This window comes from Fukomys damarensis, unplaced genomic scaffold (assembly GCF_012274545.1).
Source record: "Fukomys damarensis isolate Sample0158 unplaced genomic scaffold, DMR_v1.0_HiC HiC_scaffold_17, whole genome shotgun sequence".
NCBI lineage: Eukaryota > Metazoa > Chordata > Mammalia > Rodentia > Bathyergidae > Fukomys > Fukomys damarensis.
Genome location: NW_022900929.1, coordinates 69598613 through 69611586, shown reverse-complemented (window position 1 = coordinate 69611586; position 12974 = coordinate 69598613).

The window sequence follows — 12974 nt, the reverse complement described above, 5'->3', positions numbered from 1 at the left end:
AGTTTCTTAATTGAATTGAGCCTCAAGCCTTAAGGACAATTTTGCTTTTGTTTCCAAGAGCAAGGGAACTGTGCTTATGTTTTATGAAAGGTTAGGAGGTAAATACCACCTTACAGAGTGATATAGGCAGAACCAGTGTTATTAATTTACTGTAACAAAATAGCATAAATGGAGTGCCTGAGAAACCAGAAATCTTATGTTTCATAGTTCTTGAGGCTAGAAGTTCCAGTCAAGTTGTTGGCAATATAAGTTCCTTCTGAGGGCTGGGAGAAAGAATCTCTTCCATGCCTCTTGCCTCGCTGATAGTTTGCTGGCAATAATTGGCAAACCTTGGGTTGAAGATGTATCATCTTGACCTTTACCTTCATCTGTACATAGTGCTTTTCTGTGTGCATACTTGTTTTTATGTCCAAATTTCCTCTTATAAGGATGACAGTCAGATCAAATCAGATTTAACCCTAATCATCTCTTTTAACATAATTATCTCTGAAGAGAGTCTATTTCCAAAAAAGGTCTCACTGAGAAGCACTAGGTATTAGGGCTTTAGCATTGTTTCTTGTGCACATACTTCCTATCCCTAACAAGGGTATGTGGGGTATGGCACACCCCTGGATGTGGACTGATGAACTCAGAGAGGCCTAGTTGAGACAGTGCCAGGAATTAGTCCTTTGAAGCTGAATTGTGGGGAGTTCTGAGGGGCTCTTAGGAAGAGGATTAGAACAAGGGAGAGCAGGGCTAAGTGTACAAGGCTGTTTACCAATTGCTAGGAAAGCATTTAAATAATTACCATAACTGGGTGGAGCAATTGATTTACTCTACAGCATATGATAGGGGTGCTGGGAGAGACATTAGTTTTTAAAATTCAAAAGTTTTGGGTTGCTGTCTGAATTTGTATTCCCAAGAACTCATCATGATGCCTTAAAGTAAGCATTCTAAAATGTGAATTTTTCTGTTACTGTTTTGAGGCTATACCTATTATTTCTCTACTCCTGTGTTTGAGATTCCCGTGCCTGTTTTCATTCCAAGGTTTGCGATTATGTTTTAAGAAGCACCATGGCCCATGGCCTGCCTGCCTGATTACCATCGAGTTTTCTTGAATTTAAATTATAGAAGTTGTTATTTATCAAGTGTTCATTTTGTTCTAGGTGCTGTTTTTCCTCATGATGACTCTTTGAAAAAGATGTTTTGCTGTTTTCTGAAAGATGAAAAAACATAAATGGTTATGCAATTTGGTTCAAGGTTATATATAACTAGTAAGACTTGCAGAGTCTGTGTGGCTAACCAGCACACTAGTGTGTCTCTGTGTAAATAACATATGTACCAATAACAAAAGGGATAATTTTCTCTGCTCTTGAGATGGATTTATGATCTATTGTAAAAGTTTTATGGCATACTATATTTCAGATTCATTTGACATTAATGAAAAGCATAATAAAAAATATGCAGGGCAGGTGGCTGCACCACTGAGCTAATAGGGAGGGGTGGAGAGGTTGAAGGGTGGGCAGGGAATGGGGAAAAAATAAGATCCAAGATACATCACACAAAGGTACAAGTTCCCAATGATGAATGTAAATGTATTGTATACCTAAAATATACCAATAAAAGAATTTAAGAGAAAAAATAATACACAGGCCCGGGGATTTAGCTCAGTGGTACCACGCCCGCCTTGCAAGTTCAAGGTCCTGAGTTTGATCCCTGGTACCAAACAAACAAACAAACAAACACAGAAGTAAAGATAGACTCACAGGGATGGGAACCATTGCTTCCCTCTTCCCTTTCTTCAGCAGATGACACAGGACTTGACTCTGAATGTGGCCATGTTGATTAGGGCAGCTATTATATGATTTGAGGGGTTTTCTGATTCTCTTAGCCTTGGTTTTTTTTTTTTTTTATAAAATCTAAATTTTTAGTCTGGAGGATTCATTGTATTTATAGGTATGCTCATATAAGCAGTTGTTAATATGATTTGTTTATAATAGAATATTTAAATTTCAATGCTTTCTCCCTGCTTTGAACATTTAAATAGAAACCTAAGATTGCTTTTTCAGGATAAGAGAAGATAATAAAATGAGGTCTCAAGGTTGAGGCCATCTTGCATTTGTGGTGTGGAACTTGGCTGGTGGTAGCCATGGTATCCAGGAATGTAATCAACTAATTAATTAATTAGTTGGTGCTATCAATACTCATTGAGCTCCTTCTCTGGACCAGATATTGTGCTACGTGCTGGGATGGAGCCAGCTCCTACTGTGGATAAAGAGGTCCTGAAAGGAGAAATGTAGAAAGTTCTAAAAATAAGTTCATTACCTTGGGAGTTTTGTCAGGTTTAGCTTGGCCTTTTTACATACAATATTTATCATCAAGAGATGACGTTCCAGATAAAATTTTTCCAGGGAGAAATGATGAGTGGTGATCTGTAGAATTTTATAGCATTGTTTTCTTTCTTTTGTCTGACTTTCGATTATGGCAAGAGCCTATGAGAAACTGCACTGGAATGAAAGAGGAAAGGGGAGGTGAGGACTCCCGCCAATACCGACACGCCTGGAAGAGAAAGTTTCTTGGTGATTAGGGTGCAGCTTCAGCCAAAATGAAGTTTTGGAATTAGAGCTTTTTGTGATTACAGCTTTATGTTCTGTGATTGGAACTTTTTGTCCTTAAAAAAAAAAAATACTATATCTCTTGTTAACCCAGCGTCTGATGTAAAGTCAGCACTAATTAAATGTTAAACTGATTTACAATTGAGTTATTATTTCTTCCAGAGAGCTGGAAGATAATAATTGCTATGGTTTTCAAGGATACATGAATTTTTCAATTTCTTATAGAACCGAAAGGCCTTCACTAATATACACATGAAAGGAAAAGTGACATCCTTTATCTAACCATCCATAGGATGTGTGTGGTGGAGGGAAAGATAGAGCTACTGTGGGTAGCTACGTAATGAGTTAAGGATCTCAAGCAAGACTGAATTACAGCATAGGAGTGGGTTTATTTTTTTCTTTCCTGCTTGAAATTCCTAACTATGGTTAACTATGTGATTTTCTCATTTACATTTTTTCAAAAGAGTCACAGAATCACACTGTGGTTGAACACTTGGAGACAGAGTAGATGTCAGAACCTGGATGATGAATTTGGCTGCTTCTCAGTTGCTGAGTTGATGAATGGGAGCTGCTGACAAATCCATACAAATGAGAACTTTCTGGAAGATGGGCAGTGATGAAAGACAGCGGTGTTTTTGCCTCTTGGTTCCAAATTATTCTGTTTTACTACACTCTTTCCCTGCTTGTCATCTAAAGGTAGATTTCTTCTGAGGGAATATTGACATCTAAAAGAATGTAATATGGGAATCTGGAGGTTATGAGTTATGACGTAGAGGTGGCCAGTATTTTTGGTTAACTTCCTACCTAGTCTTGTGTGATGCTTTAAAACTCAGTCCTTCAAACATACATTTGTTCTGAGTAGGGGGCCATGCTGATTTAGAGATTAGTCTATGTCTGTTGTACTGTAGAATAATTTCTCCATCCAGCAAGTTATCTCCACCAATAATGTTCATTAATATAAATTCTACTCTATTGTAAGTTTTACCAGGAGTTTCTAGTTTTCTTGCTTTATGAATATTTGAAATGCAATTGTAGAGACTACTTTATTTCTCTCCCTCTAGAGAGCTTGTCTTTCCTCCCTTGATTCTCCCACTTCTGTGGTATTTTACAGTGCTAATCTGCCTCTTATGCTATCTTATTACTGACACTTAGGCTCACTAATAATTCATGCTTTCAACTGTGTGAATTGGTAGCTTTAATTAGCTATTACTATTTTCCAGGAAAGATAGTTTCACTTACAAGTGTTATTACATGGAACAAACTGTTCAGGGGATAGGTACATTTAAAAATGCAATAAGTTTATTTGAACTGTGTTTCAGGCCCCACATTTATTCTTTGTGGTATATCATTTTTAGGTATGAAAGCATATTTATAAGATATACTTTTATATATTTAGCATATTTTTGTGCTTTAAATCCTCACAGTACTTTGGAAGGTATTTGCACTACCTCTTCTGAAAATTCTTAAGTCTATTGCTTTATCAAATCTCAAGTGGTTAGTTTTATATTCTTTGATAGCCTGCGAATTTATAAGTATGTTTTTGCCTACTATTTTACAAGCTCTCACACTTAGTCTGACCACAATTAAGTATCTGTAAAGACTTGAAGTCATTATTACATCCATCATATTTTGACTTTTTTTGACTGAAAGGGCACTGAGCCTTCGGAGAGGTGGACTGTGGCCCAGGGACAAGATAGCGTAACACATAGTTAGAGAAGAACAGTTGGAGTGGCTCTGAGTGGGGCTGTGTCCGTGTTGATCTCATCGAAAGGCATGGTTGTCCAGGTATCCCAGAAGCTGTCATGAAAAAGTTTAAAAACTAAATTGGCTTGGACTCAATTTGAGCACTTTGGAATCTTCAAGATGTGGTGAGAGGGGAGAATATAAGAAAATCTAATACCATAACTTGGCAGGCAGGTCTTTGGGCCTTCGGCTGTTGAGACTACCCAGTCTTTCTTCAAGGTAGTGTTTTTAAAAGACTGTGAGATAATTGTATGAGGAGAAGGATCTGTAACTGAGTACAGCACGAAAGGAAACCTTTAGAATAAATGTAGAGAACTGTGTAGATTTGCATTTAATTCACTCAGATGAATGCACTCTTTACTTCATAGATGTGAGTGCCTCCAGATAAACCTAAGAAGACCTAAGCACCCATTTAAATGATGTCTTTCTCTTTGTATCTAGAATGATAGTTCCTGGATTGGCCTGGGAAAGTATTCCAACAGAGGAAAATTCTTAGGTTAATTAGAGATTTATGTGTATTTATTTACTTTTGAAATATTTTATTTGGGCTAAAGACAGCTTAGAAAGATTGTTCAAACTTCCATTTGCTATTTATAGCCACTTTATCAAATAATCACTCATCCTACTTTTATTTTCACAAGATGCAGAAATCTGCATGTGAGTTCTGAGTTTCTTTTGCTCTGATAAAGGTTTTACAATAAAACCTTTCCCAGTTAGGCAAACGATTTGATTGTCTAATTTCAAGTTAGGTGTGGCTGTGTGTGTCTGACTTGCTACCATAACATTACATTTGGTGTAAATAATTACTGAAAAGACTGTGTTAAATAGAGGTTCATCAAGTACCCACAAGCTCATTGCACACACCAAGCCAAGAGTTGCTAATTTGCCCGCATTAATTCCTGTCTCTGCTATAAATCACTTCAAATCTTTGGGGATCAAGGTTTGGTTTTTGGTCAGGGCCTGAAGCCCCCCCCACCGAAAAAATAATTTATTTCTGTAGGAAGGGTGACATTACCTTTCACACTGCTATCAGCTTCTTGGGATAAATGACACTGGAAGGAGGTCTGTTTCCTCATTATACCTTAATACTCCCTGTTCAAAAACCATGGCCGTATTACATTTTACATTCCTTTGCTGCTTTATCTTGTTAAGGTTTCTGTGAAATGATTTCAAGAGCTGATTGCATTTCAGAGCATGTTTTAAATGGAAATATGAGTCCTCCAGGGAATTCCTGTTATCTTGGAGATACTTTAGGAGAAGGAAGAGGAAGCAAAGGTACAAGTGAGGAGAGAGCTCATAAAAACAACCTTTCAGCTGGAAAAGGTTCATATTTTGGTGTGCATAAGAAAAGCCATATTAATTGATAGAGTTTACGGGGATTCTGAATGGTAACCGTCAAATGGTAGTGTTGCATTTTCAACTGCGATTTTAGTCAGAATTGTTTTGGTTGCAGGAGACAGAAAACCCTGGTTTGGTTTGTTTCAAAGAGAGTTTATTGGCACAAATGTTCATAATATGTGAAATAGCCTCAAATGTGCTATGAACCACATTGCCAAGAGGTGGGCTTTGGTCATCCTCTTTTTGGATTTCCTTCTCTTGTGTTGGCTTTATTTGGGGACCTTACATATAGTTAGTAAATCCAGGACAAAAAATGAGGGTCCTCGCCCTGAGATCTCAGGAAATATCCTGACAGTCACCAGGTTACCTGCCTGCCCTATACCAATTATTGTACCTAGGGAAGATGAGACTGCCTGAAGGAGCTTTACCTCAAGAACTGAGGAGCCACGCCCCCACAGATAACATTATTTGAGAGTTGGAGGGTACAGATAACCAAACTAAAATGAAACAATTGCCAGGAGGGGAAAGGAGGTTGAAAGATCAAAGGGCAAATGCTCACTCTGCATTGCTGGTGGGTTGTATAAAACTCCCAAACCCAAATACCACCTGAAGTATAATCATATAGTGGGAATGACATTTATCCATTCTTTACTCTTAAAACCCAGGAGAGTGAAGATTAGCACTGTTTACCACTTTAAACCTTCAATTTTAACATAGCAAGTAAAAAAGTGAATCATTTTCAAATAGCCAAATATTTGACATTAAACATATGGTTTGAATCAGAAGATTCTTTAAAGTTTGTCTAAAACAGGGATGTGTGAACGATTAGAATCTGATAAAAGCTGTCCACTCTCTCAGGAAAAATACATGGGTACATACATGTTTATGTACTTTGATATATAACTGAGGGGGTGGGTAGCCATCCTGGTTAAGTCCAATCCCTGATACAACCTGATCACAATTCAAATCTTGAAGCTCTTCTATAATACTTTAGCAAGAAAAGTCTAGATTTAAAATCTCCAGGGCATGCTCAACTTCACTCCTTTAAGTACTAGGTGAAATTTCCAATGTCAGCTGCTCGTCACTTTAAGAGCTGGCGCAGTTCAGATCACCATACCAAAATATTATAGAGTAGGTTGCTTGAAAAACACATTTATTTCTGTCAGTTCCAGAGGCTAGAAAATCTGAGCTCAGAGTACCTGTGTGGGCAGCTTCCGGTGAGGGCTTTCTTCCTGGCTTATAGGCAGGTGCCTACTTGCTGTATTGTCACATGGGAGGGAGAGGGAACTCTTTGAAGGGCGTTAATCCCACTAAGGGGGCCCCAGGCTCATGATCTCCCAAAAGCCCTACCTCCAAATACTATTTCCTTGGGGAACAGGTCTTTAACATATGAATTGGGGTGAGATGGAGGGGCACAAAACAAATATTCAGTCCATAGCAAGATCCTTGAGACTCTTCCTTCACCTATAGAAAGTCATTAGATAGACATCAGCAGACAGAGGACTAATTGCTACTGGAAGACACAGGGCAGCATCTTTAGGCTTCCCTTTAGTTTCTGTTTAGATCAAACCTAAATACATCCTTTCTTATCTTCTGCCCTTCTGTGCAAGTCTGACCTCCTGGAACCGCATGGAGCAAACACCAAACTACAGTAGGGCACGTTTGTTCAGTCTGTGTGTTCTCCTGGCATCTTCGTCTCCAATGCTGAGTCCAGTGTTACCCACACCACCCAAATCATACCTTAGTTCTCCCACCCAGTACTCTTTCTGATGAAAACACCCCACACCCCCAGTATGGGAGAAATTTTACACTTATTAATCACTGCCTCTGCAATTCCCTTTTCTGTCCACTTGAGCTGAAGACTCTGGGATAGGAGTTCAGTTTGAAGGTGGTCTCTTTATTTATTTATTTATTTATTTATTTATTTTTGGTTTTTTGAGACATAGTCTCACTATGTAGTTCAGACTGACCTGGAACTATGTAGCCCAGGCTGTCTTGAACTCACAGTGATTCTCCTGCCTCAGCCTCCCAAGTGCTGGGATTATAGCCATGCGCAACCACGCTTGGCTTGAAGGTGGTCTCTTAATTTCTACTCACTGATTCAATTGAGGGATGTAGGGAGCTTGTGCTGTAATCTTATGAGGTCGGTGCTCAGAGTCCACTCCACAGGAAGAGGTTTAATTTTCACGTTGAAAGGTAGATCAAATAGACTTTTCAACATGCATTCTTCTCTTTTAAGCCCTTATTTGTTCTGCAACCAGTAGATAAGTGAGCAGCCATCGGTGCCAGTTGCCAGCATCATGCAGCCTCTTGCTCTTTGTTTCCCAGAAAGATTGTCTTAGCGCAAGTGGCATGGGCTTTTTTTGCGTATCTAAAATGTGGTGCTACTTAGCCATCCTGGCAGGAAAGCCACTGGCAGGAGCTTTTCAAGTGGCTCTCTAAACTGGGCAGAAGAAAGGGCTCAGGGCAGCTGGTGCCAAAGTGGGACTAGGACATTCCTTTCTGTCTCATGTAAATATAGGATTTCAACTTCTGTGCAGTAACGAACTTGATGTAATAGTCCTTTGAGCAGGATCAACACGGTGCAGGATTGGCAGCCCTGCAGCTTGTTATGCCCTGCACGAGAGTCAGCAAATCTGAAATCACTGCCATCTCCCAGCAGCAGATGTCAACATCCCAGAGGAAGAGGTGCCAAGTAGGAAGCCACTCAGGGAGTGAGGAGTGGAGTTTGATGAGTTTAGCTCACAGAAGGCTGCATAGGAAATAGGGAAGAGGAAAGGGAGAAATTCCAAGGAGAGAAACCTTGGTGCACTGAGCCTGGTGATGCACAAACATAGAAAATGTCAGCCGACTGGGGAAGAGGACAGCACACGAACGAACTTGACCAAGAACTTTGAAGTAACCTTGCTTGGGCAGATAAAGCTTACATAATGGTGGTCAGAGTTTTATATCAATGCAAGCTTTTTTTAATTGAGTTTATTGGTACATTTTGGGTATACAGTACAGTTACATTCATTTCTGGGATCCTGTACCTTTACATGACAGGTCTTGGTTCTCATTTTTTCCCCTTGTCCCTGCCCTCCCTTCACCCCCTCCTCCCCTCCCCATTTACAAACACTTATTTCCATTTTTTCATTTTCTCATTTTTTTCTTTTCCCTTATTCCTTTTCCCCTACTCTTCCCACTTTCCCTACACCTTTAGTCCTTTTCTTCCTATTTCACATGGTTTTAATGCAAGCTTTTAGTGTTTTCTCAGATCCTATCTGCTTTCTCATTGCACCTCAAGTAAAAATAGGATAAATGTTAGAAGGAATCCCATCAGAGAGTTTCTGGCTTTACAGAGTACCCTCAAAGGTGGCCAGGCACACATGTTTTAGGGAAATCGGAGATGTAACATCAGCCTTCCATAAAACCAGTCTATCTTTTCCTGCTTTCATCAGCTGGGTTGGCTAACCCTGCCCCAAGCCAATCCTAAACCTTAGAATGTAAAGTAATAGTATTTGCCATGTGCCTTCCCTTTTGCCTCTTCCCTTCTTGCATTCTTTCCTTTTTTTAATCTATAAATATTTACTAATCCTCTAGTATGTTTCAGAAATTATTTTTGGCCTTAGGGATCCAGAGATGTACAGAGCTGCAACCCCTGAAACTTACAAGTGAGTGAGAGACTCATATATATTTATGTGTAATTAGAAATCTTGAAAAGTGTCATGAAAGGAAGGTATATGATGCTATGTGAGAGTCTGACGAAAGAACGTCTGAATCTAGGGGTTCAGGGAATGCTTTTATGAGGATACAGTATTTCATTTGAGATTTGAAGGATGGACAGGAGTTATGAGTTAATTGGAAACAGGGACAGATATTTTCATGACTTCCTTCTTCCTGTAAGAATGTTACAATGGAAAGAAGAAGGGCATATTTCAAGAACTGCAAATAATGCTATAAGAGAGGAGAACAATTTGGTATGAGTTTGGAGAGCTAATCAGAGGGCTTGGTTCATGTGAAGTTACATTGAAGATCTGTTTTCTATCCTAATTTGGTCTTTCTTCCCCACAATGGGAAGACTTTGACATGTTTTAAGAAGTGGAAAAGGGGTAGGTAGTAGGGTGAGGGGGTGTTACCTAACCAAGTTCACATATCTGAAAAAATATTTCAGCTGCAATATGCAGAAAGGAAGGGGTTGGGAGAGGCTCTGGGACAAAGGTGCAGTTGTCCAGAAATTGATGGTAGCCTGGATTAGAGTGGTAGCAGCCCACATAGGAAAAGTGGTAATTCCAGTATGTACCTAGAAGGTAAAAGTGTCAGGATGGAGTGAGTAGAATGTGTGTTGGGATGGGGAAGAGGAGGAAGGTTCATAGAAAGGTCTAGAACTACTTCTGCATCCTTGGATAACAGAACAAAATGGATAGTGGTACCACTTATTGAGGAAGAAAATGAGAGGAGAAAGATAATTTGTTGGAAGTGCAACATTCATCGTTATTAAACCCGTTGAATTCGAGGGAACTTCATAATAGTTTTTCCTCTGTTAAGATGAGAGTTGAAATGAATTTATAGCCAGATGAGGTTTTATGACTGAGTCTCTGTATTCAGATCCTGCTGAATTCTCCATCTTGAATCCTCAGCTCCTATTCTGATGTGAGAGTTGGTATTTCAGGGTTTGGGGGTCAGTCAGCCTGAGGTCTAAGCCTGTCATTTACAGGGCTGATTTACATTTACAAAACTTCTTTGCTTTTCTCTCTTAGGAAGTGAAAAACTCACTGAGATAAAATATATTAACTATTGTAGATGAGACCTGGCTTGCCTATGAAGTGATATTTCCTCCAGTAAAGGATTTGAATAGTTGATTTAGTAGAAGTTTGGGGCATTGTTATAAACCCACTTAGCCCTGGATTCTCAAGGAGGAACATACTGGTGGGCTGTTTCTTCATCTGTTTTCTTAGCACACCAGGATAGACCACTTTTAACTACATGGGCAAATTCCATCTGTGTGGACTTCTGTGCCCATCCCATCTGCTCACCTAAGCACACTCCAGGACACATAAGCGTGTTGTCCTAGTAAGATCCCTCTCTGAGTTATTTTGCTTTCATCAGTCTTTCTTCCATGGCTGCATTTCAAAAGCATATAATTTGATTCTTCTACTCACTGTACTTTTATTTTGTCAATTCCATTATTAGTTTCTCAAGTTGTTACTGATGATTCATGGATCACCTCCAGAATGCCTGGCACATAAAACCTACTCAACACCTTCAGTTCCCCCTCAGCACAAGCCCAGTGTCTCACACTTACATTGTCTTTCTCTGAGGTCCCAGTTGCTTACATTTGAACAAGGAGTTATATCACCTTAAGGAGCTCAGCTTCCCCCCCCCCATTTGGTCTGACTTATGTGAGATGTTTTTCAAATTGCAGAAGGTTTTAAACCATGGCAAGATTCTTAGGAGTTAGGATCCCTAAAACCAGTCTTGTACCTTGCCCACTCCAAGGCATCAGATATGTAGTGAGATTTCAAAGTTTCAAGACATAAAATAAGGATGGACTCGGGGATGGGGATTGTATCGTGGTCCCCTTGAAAGATAGGCTTTGACTATCCACTTTGGAGTATGGAATTCAGATTAGTTTTTCTGTCCTATGTAACTACTTCTGTCTTTATGTAACTACTAATATTGAATGTTGAAATCAGCTCTGATCACTCAATAAATGTTGCTGATGCAACAGTAAAATCCTGTTCTTGTCAAATTTAGTTTTGTTGCTTATGTGTTATTAGTGCTAGGGAAATTGACATGCATGTATCTTTCTCATTCTTATCACTGAGAAAGAAGTAAATTGCAAAATTTCATTTAAATAATGCCAATCTGATACTTGTATATAATATTTTTATGATTTCTCAGGTATGAGAAATGGGATTATTATTGAGTCTTGATTTTGGAAAGTAGGAGGTCAGCAGGGAAATAGGAAATAAGTAATTCCAATGTGTTCAGCAAATGATTTACTGAAGATTAGTTTCTTAACATCACTCTTGCCCTTTTCTATTAATGTTAAAATTATGTCAGCCCATAGGAATTTTTATGTAATGCTTGCTATTCAGATTCAAAGCAAATAGAAAATTGCCTGTAGTTTTTTGCTCCTTATTAGGATTATTTTCAACCTAAAAAATTTTTTTTTTTCTGAAATCAGAGCTTGTTAGTCTGTATAAATTGCGTGGAGAACTTGCCCAGTGCTTCCTCACATCCCTCCCTGATGGCTGAGTCTCACTTAGCACCATATGCTGATGTTTTTCTGAGTGAAGGCTCTACAAAAAGGTGGCTGCAAAAGTTTTCTTTTTATACCAGTCTAAACACCAGGTTCTACTAAATGCAAATGTGATGCACATGATTGGAGTGATACCATTTTATTAAAACTCCTCTCATAATCTACCTCTAAAAGGCCTTCTGTTTCCATTATAGCTAGGTTATTGATGCTAAATAGTTCAGCAAATTGGGTTGTTGAAGCGCATCTGCCATGCATTATTCATTAAGTGCGTCGTTCACAAATCATAGCTGTCTGCTACCTAATCCAAGAATCCCAGTAGCACCACTTCTTGGGGAATCTGCTTCCTTTGTGAGCCAAGAAATGGAGTCACAGGCACATCCGTCAGGGTAGCACTTGGTAACACTGTTGTCTTGCAAATGTAGTGCATGTTGAGGAAAAGCTTTAATTAATGTTCTATCATAATGTGTCTGTTTATAAAGAAATAATGTACTCTAAAATTAAGCTATGTATAGTGAATGTACCTCCTAATGGTGAGTCTGGCATTATAAGTGATCAGTAAATCACTTAAATATTAAGACTTTCTTGAATAAGGGTAATAAAAGGAGACATTTAGAAATGGTAGATACCGGTACATACAATTATCCACTAAATAAAACATTTTTATTTTGATCACAGTGTTAATCACATTGTAGAACAGCCTGATCAGGAAACTTGAGAAATTATATATGAATTATTTTTATCTCTGACAAGATTAACTGGTACACTAGAATGTAAGTCCCAAATATTTAAATCAGCATATGAGTTTCCCTAGAAGACAGCCTGCTTAATTTCCTGAGGCTGAAAGAGTGTTTGTGAAACTCCCAAAGCTGCTTCACCTCATGGTTGAACTCTTCCTTATTTGGATTGAGGAGTCTAAGTGTGGGCTGCTTCCCTCAGCTCCTGGGGCAGAACTGTCCACTTCTAGATCTTTCCTGCTCCTTCCACTTTGATGGGGCACAGTGTGTCCATGGTCTTCTGGCCTGGTTCCTTGGTAGGTGATATTCCATTATTAGAAG